Genomic DNA, 7,743 nt, shown 5'->3' with positions numbered 1-7,743 from the left:
AGTACCTGATTGAGTAAAGAAAGATCACAGCTCTGCCATGTGGCAGGGGCCGTGACATCCCTGCTGGAGGCTGCTGCCAATACTGGAGAAACCCTGACAGTCTGACAGTTATTCACTAAAGAAATACTAATTATGCAAACCTTTGCCCAAAGACCTGCCCAATATGCCACAAGTAGAAGTCTCAGCCGGTGTAAATACAGCTCCAATGGCTTTGGCAGGGCAGTGGCTATCTGCTCCAGCTGAAACATCTGTCCTGGGTTCCAGCTTTCAGCATCTCTGCTCTCACCACAGCAAAAATAAACAATTTGCCAAATTTTGTTTGTTGGTAATCATTAACCTGTGGCTGCATTCCCACCTTTAAACCTAAACATCTTGTACCTGTGTGTTTTGTATGGTCATAGAATTATAGAATCATTAAGGTTGGAAGGGACCTTAGAGATCATCAAGTTCCAACCCCCCTGCCATGAGCAGGGAACCCTACCACTAGACCAGGTTGCACAAAACCTTGTCCAACCTGGCCTTAAAAACCTCCAGGGATGGGGCATGATGCTCCTGCATTTTCTGTAGTAGTGTTTTGAAAACTTTTATTATTTTCTTCACACCTCAGGCTCTCTTAATTCACTCCATGGCCTCAATCCATGCAACAAATCCCCTGCTACAAGTCCCCTTCAGATGTCTTCCCCCTCCACCCCTTGCTGCTACTGCAGGGATGATGTGATGCCAGTCTCGAAGCACAGAACCTTTGTCCTCCCCACATGAATGGGCCCTGATGTTCAGACGTTCTGCAGGCAGAGTCCCTCTGAAGATGATATTGACTGACAATCTGAATCAATTCAGTGTTTCTTCATCTCATTCAGACCAACAGGGCTTCTGGTGCTGTGACACTGAAAATGTGGTCACCATCCTGGACACACTTTAAAAGGAGCAACCTGAAGAGGTCAGAGCCAGGGCAGGCAGAGCCAGCACAGCCTGAGCTTTGCTCCCATCACCATGGCACCCACCCTGCCTCAGTGCAATCTGCTGTGTGACAAGCTACTCCCCTCACCATGCATCAAGGCCTTAAGCCTTTCCTCTTTGACACAGAGATTAAGGGCAATCCTGACAAGTTCAAAGCCAGATCACAGAGGGTACCTCAGCAAGATGAACTGCTGGCCTGGGCACCACATCACCCTTTCTGAACCTACTTGGAGCCTTTAAGCAAATCGCAAAAGCTGAGCTAATGGCTGCAAACCAACAGAACGAGCCCCATTTTTCAGTCACAGAGTGTTCGAGATTGGAAGGGACCTCTGAAGATCATCTAGTCCAACCCCCCTGCTGCCAACCACAGGTACAACACTGATCTGGGAACTGACAACCTGACAGGACATTTGGCTGGTTTCTGACTCTGCCTCCAAAAAGCACCATTTCCATGTGGGAAAGGGACATGGCTCACTGCTGAATTTCAAACCAAGCACTTCGGTTTGTACTAATTTACTTTTCAAACAGCAATTCTGCCCAGAATGTCCCTGAAATTGATGGTAATTTTAATAGATGGGCAAATTAGAATAAGGTAATTAATATTATCACTTACACAAATAGCATGATTGCTTTTTGCAAAATAAGCAAATAATTATGAATATGTATCTTATTAGCCACTATGTTATGTGTAATTTTATCAATATTTAAAACTAAACGTTTCATATATATATATATATATATATGCATTCACATGGGTTGTGAACTTAAAATGGCATATGAACTGCATTGGGTAGCATTTTTCCCTAGGCTTCTGCTAACCAACAACTGTGACTTCCCCCTAGTGGTCAATTATTTTTAAACGCTAATGATTAAAGACTGGGCTGCCTCTCACATTTAAAAAAATAAATTAAAAATTAAAAAAATCAACATCGGTTTGTTTTAGAAAAACATATACGAGCGTCCCTTTTGATAGAGTTTAAGGTCATTGCCTAATTTTAATAGAACAGCAGAGGCTGGTTTCTTATAAAAGCAAAAGTTGTAAACCCAAGGATCAGCTGGGAAAATGCCAGGAAGGAGAAATAATCTCAGCTAAATAAAAGCTCTTGCTGGTTAATTAGCTCACTAATTGTTCAGGTTATATAATTACACCTAAAAACTGTGGCTTGTGGACTACTACAAAATTAAAGCTATTGTATTCACTCATAGGCAGTATAACCAGTTTTCTCGTGCTTCCTTATCTGGGGTTTGTGCCTAGAGACCATCAGATGGCCCAGCAAAGGACATATTCCCTCTCTTTACTGGAAATCAAACTCTTCCAGTCCATGTCAGCTTTTATCCCATTCATCATTCCTTCCCAGTAACTGTTTCAATTAGCTGCCTTTTTCTTTTCTATTTCTTTTTTCTTCTCTCAACATTTTTTTCTGAAGGAGCTCTTCAAAAATATTGATTTTGGTATTCCAGGTTTGGAGTCTTACCCTATAGGTTCTTCATTTACTAAACAGTTTGAATGGCTCCCCTTGAGTCTTCCTTATCTCAACAGTTTGGAAAATTCACACTTTTCTCAAATTACTGGAACAATACTAGTCAAATTCCCAAGCAAAGGGAAAAAGGTCTTTTCAGCTGCACTTGTAGAAAGCAGCTGCTTCCCAGGGGATAGTTTTAGCTTGCTTCAAAATGCAAGGAAATTAAAGCAACTAATTCACATTTGTTTGTCTGTCTGTCTTGAGTGTTCCCCCTACCCCAAACATACAAACTTATTGGCAATATTCAATTAAGTCTGAAAGCAGTTTCTAAGATTAGAAAATCAAGTGTCTGGAAACAATAGCTGGAGAAACAGAAAAAACAAAACAAAATCCAAAATGTAACATTGTCTAGAAGGAGAATGACATAATATTCATTATATGCTGCTTGTCAACAACAGATAGTCTGGCCTAGAACCAGAAGGCTGTGATGCTCTAGACTAGCATGAGCTCCTGCTGCCTGTCCCAAGTAGGTAAAGCAGCCTTTGGCTGCTTTTCTCCTGGCCCTTCAGGCCAGCTATCTTACTGCCTGATTCTCGAATCTTTACAAACCTCAAATATCATACCTTTCTTTTTCCATTTCTCTGTCCCAAGTTTAATTTTGCTTAGGATCAGAATTGCTTGGCTTTGGAAAGACCACCTTTAAGACCACTGAATCCAACCACTAACACTCTCAAGTCCACCACTAAACAATGTTCCCCACCTCAACAGGTCTTTTAAATACCTCCAAGGATGGTGACTCCACTTCTCTGGGCAGCCTGTTCCAGTGCCTGACAACCCTTTCAGTGAAGAAATGTTTCCAAATATTAAATCTAAACCTCCCCTGGTGCAACTTGAGCCCATTTCCTCTTGTCCTATCACTTGTTACTTGGGAGAAGAGAACAACCCCCACCTTGCTACAGCCTCCTTTCAGGTAGCTGTAGAGAGTGATAGTCTCCCCATGGCTTCCTTTTTTCCAGATTAAACAACCCCAGTTCCCTTTTCCTCTGGGCACCTTCCCAGCCATTCTGCCCCGAGCCTGTAGCATTGCCGGGCATTGTTGCGACTCAGGTGCAGGACTCAGCACTTGGCCTTCTTGAACCTCATAGAATTGGCCTCATCCCATTGATCCAGCCTGTCCAGATCTCTCTGTAAAGCTCTTCTACCCTCAAGCAGATCAACACTCCTTTCCAACTTGGTGATGCCTGCAAACTTGCTTCTTCTTCTTACTGTGCTGGACAGGCTAACTTTCCATGCCAGCACGCCTTTTAAGGCCTCTCACACTACAGCACATGCATTGCAGACCATCTACTTGGAATATATTATGAATATTGCTACTGAGAAAACTTAAGTTGTTGAGACGACTTAACTTAGTCCTATGAAGTCTTGAAGACATCTAGATCTTTGCAAACACAAGACAGAGTCATGTATGGAGTGGGCTGCTATCCTCTGTCAGATAAGTTGCTGGCTTTCAAGACCAAAGCATCCCTCTTTGGAGGCCTTTGTATTAAGACTTAGGGCAGCACCCTCTGCAAGATATATGTCAAGTATAGTTTATTATCAGAGGTAATAGTTCATTCCTAAATGCAGCATGGGACCTAGGGATTTTTAAGAACTTAGGTGCCAGAATTAGATTGTCTAAACTTTCCCTGTTTGAAGGTTCAAGTCTGAAACCCTGGACAAGTGCGTTTGTAAAACACAGCAGGCTGGGGACCAGGAATTTTTTCTTCTCATCACTTGTTGAACAGGTTGCCCAGGAAGTTGTGGAAGCCCCATCCCAGGAAGTGCTCAAGGCCAGGTTGGATGGGGCTTTGAGCAACCTGGTCTAGTGGGAAGTGTCTCTGGCCATACAGGGGGGTTGGAATGATTATCTTTAATGTCCCTTCAAACCCAAAACATTCTATGATTCTATGACTGTATCCAAAATGTAATAGAAAGCCAGGCAATATGAAATCAAATTTGCAGTAATGGTTTAGATTTTTTACATGATGCTACGTTCGGGGTTTTTTCAGCTTACAGGGAAATGATGCAGTCTTCTAAACTGCTTTATTTTACCTGAGCACCTCAGGATCAGGCAGAACAGGTCAAAAGGCTGGCTGGATCCTGGTGACAGGTGTTGTCTCCTGCCCTGCCTCACCCTCCAACATGAAACATATGCAAACCCAGTACTTGCAAGCTGGCTTTAATTTCATCCCACAGGGCTTCCCTGGGGGACAAAGCCTGTGTTGCTAAATTCACAGTTGGGCAGACTTCTCCAACCCCAAATGAAGGATCCATCTTTCAGATATTAAACACTATCTGAATTTCTTATTAACTCATCTGCATGTGAACACAGTAAGGAATTTCGTGTATATTTTTGGTGCCAAAACTCATAAGGAAGGACACAAGGACTGCAATTTTCCTCTTTGCTTACCGTCACAATGGATCTCATCTACTGTCAAAGTCCCATTGACATATATTTATCTTTACACTTTGAGCTAAAGTTTCCACTCCATATGTACAAATAGCAGCAAGAGATCCCTTCAGAGATTAGAAAAAAAAGATGGCCTGTTGGGTTTTTTGCACCCCTGTGGCATCATTTGGGGGTAGATTTCTACAAGGAGCACATTCACTTATTTCCATCTTCTCGTGATACCAGTTGCTGCCTCAGCCAGATCTCTGAAATGTTCTTTCCTAAGGTAGTAGGAGGGAGAAGACTGAGAGAGGCAATGAAACACAAAACAAGGTACAATTACAATTCAGAAATTATTGAAGTCTTATCCTCTTCCTGGTTGGCTCCCTAATTCTCTTTTCAGAGAAGAAAGCACTTCCATATTGTCCACAGTATTTCTTTTCACATTATTTCTATATGTTCTGTCTTAAAATGGGCCAGACAGCATTTGAAGAGAATCTGCTTCCCAAATTTTTTGCTGCTTGGTTTCCACTACATAGAGCCACAAGGAAAAAATAATTTCCTAGGGACAATGTAAGAATAGAAGATTACAAGAAAAATACCATTGGGGTATTCTCTTTAATTTCCTCTGGATTTATACAAATCACTTCAGTGAGAATAAAACCAAAAGCAAAGGTAAATCGCTAGAAGGAAAATATAGCAACTCTATGTATTAGTACACTTTGGGGAACATGCACAAATAATGTACGTGTGTCTCCAAAAATGGTTATTGTATGAAATCTTTTGTCCCAAAGAAGCCTAAGGAACTCAAACCCTTCTTTTCAGGAATTATTCTTTAATCAATACAGAAACAGCTGTCTTTCATATCTCCCAGCCAATGGACACTGCTGGAAAAATCCACAGACACCTGTACAGGAAAATAGGCAGCCCAATATCTGAAGGTGCCAGAACTGAGACTATGCAGATGATAGAAGCTGGAATAGCCAGGGGCTTCCAAGTGAACATGGAAGAGCTGACAGAATGGCTTCTGATTCAGTGATAAAATCCCTCTTTCAAGCATCATGGGCCAACATCAACTTCCTGGTGCATCTCTATCTGTTGGAATCCATGGCTCTCCTGTAGTCTTCCCTGCAGAGCAGCTGCCCTCCTGCTCAGCCTGTTGCCATTCATACACAGAATAGACAAGATATGGAAAGAGCATTGCAATGGATTTTGTGTACTGAAAAAGATGTTATTTAAAATTTCATGACTAAGTGTACTGTTTAAAAACAAATGCCCAGAATTTGCTATGTCAGACAATTTCTTTAGGACACAAACACCAGAATTGGGATCATGTCTGAAGGCTCTTAATTTCCAACAAACATTTTTACTTTCTGTTATTCACTCTCAAGGTATGGAACATATAACTGTTTCATGTTTTTTCTCTGTAGAAATATGACTAAATAAAGCATCCGTGGAAATAAAATGTAAATAGCAGGAGGTCTCAACAGGAAATGATCAGACATATTAACAGTTTTTCAAATGGTAGCATGTAAAGATATGCAACTTTCTGTAAATAATTTGGCTGAAGTACATTAAGTCCTATAGCATCATAGGAACAATTTCTGCCAGACTTGTGTCATGCTTTCTTCCACTTTGAATTCTTAATTACATGGTGAATCAGATATGGTTTTACTGCTAGTGTAAACAGAACAAACAGTGAAATTTTAAAACGACATTTATTTTTTAATACAAAATCTGTTGCACTATTACAGAAGTGAGCCTGTCTGTTTACCCCCACATGCACAGATAATTCAGCATCTACAATTAAATAAGAATAAAATCATAGTTGTCTTTTACCAAAACCATTGGCAAATCTTAAGAAATGTTCTCTTTGTGCTTTCTAATTGATGTTTGTAGAATTCATTTGTTGTTTCGGTTCCATTTAAGAAAAGTGATCAATGGAAAGCTCAGAGGTGCAGAAGAAGCTTATTACAGCAAGCTCAAAGTGATTACTTCAGTTGTGCTTTACCTACAATATATCCATGGAAGCTGCAAGGTGTACTATGGTCTAGTGTAATGCACTGGCAAAAGCTCTGAATGGCTCAATTAGAAATTTGCAGTAAATAAGCAGAAGAGTTCACTATTTTGTTTTCACGGCAAAATAAAAGAAGATATTTAAGTAGATGCTTTAAAATACCATGCACACCATTGGCTATAGTACTTCTTACACAGTACAACATAAGCTTTCTTGTTTTATTTGTCTGTAATACCTAGAAGCATATAGCATCTACACTTTAAGTGTATTTACAAATTCAACAAAATATCTAAATATAAAAAGCTTACTTAAAATTAAACTTGATGCAAGTTATGAAAAACCAATTTATTGGCAAATGAAACTGAGCATTCCTTCAACCATAGGTTGCTATAAAAATTTATATTTGGAGGTAAACATTTGATTGATGTCTTATGCGAGGACATAATTTTGTAATGGACACTGGTGAATCCTTCAGCATGGAACCCCCTGGCACTGGTCAGGTTGAATGCTGTGGTTCCTAGCAGTCTCCCCCCCTGCCCCAGGGTGCAGACCTGCACAAAGCTGCCCCACTGATAGGGCTGGGACATGGGGGGAAATGCACTCTCGTTGCTCCAGTCGGCTGGTTTGGTTTCTTAAGAATTTCTTGGACAAGAGCTTACACCTTGCTGTGTTAGTAAATCACTTAATCCTGGTTGTGTTTTGGTTTTGATTTTTTTTTTATCTTCTAAGGCCATGAAAATGTGTTGTGCTGCATCTATCCAGAAAGCACTGAGATTATTTTTAAAGGAAAAAAAACAAACATAGTGTTCTTTGTGTAATTTAAAATATTTTCAACCTTCCATTTTTAGCACAACAGTTTCATAACACTTCCCCCCCCC

Source organism: Chaetura pelagica, unplaced genomic scaffold (genome assembly GCF_000747805.2).
Source record: "Chaetura pelagica isolate M959 unplaced genomic scaffold, ChaPel_1.0 scaffold108, whole genome shotgun sequence".
In the NCBI taxonomy this organism is placed as follows: domain Eukaryota; kingdom Metazoa; phylum Chordata; class Aves; order Apodiformes; family Apodidae; genus Chaetura; species Chaetura pelagica.
Note: the sequence above shows the minus strand (reverse complement) of the source record.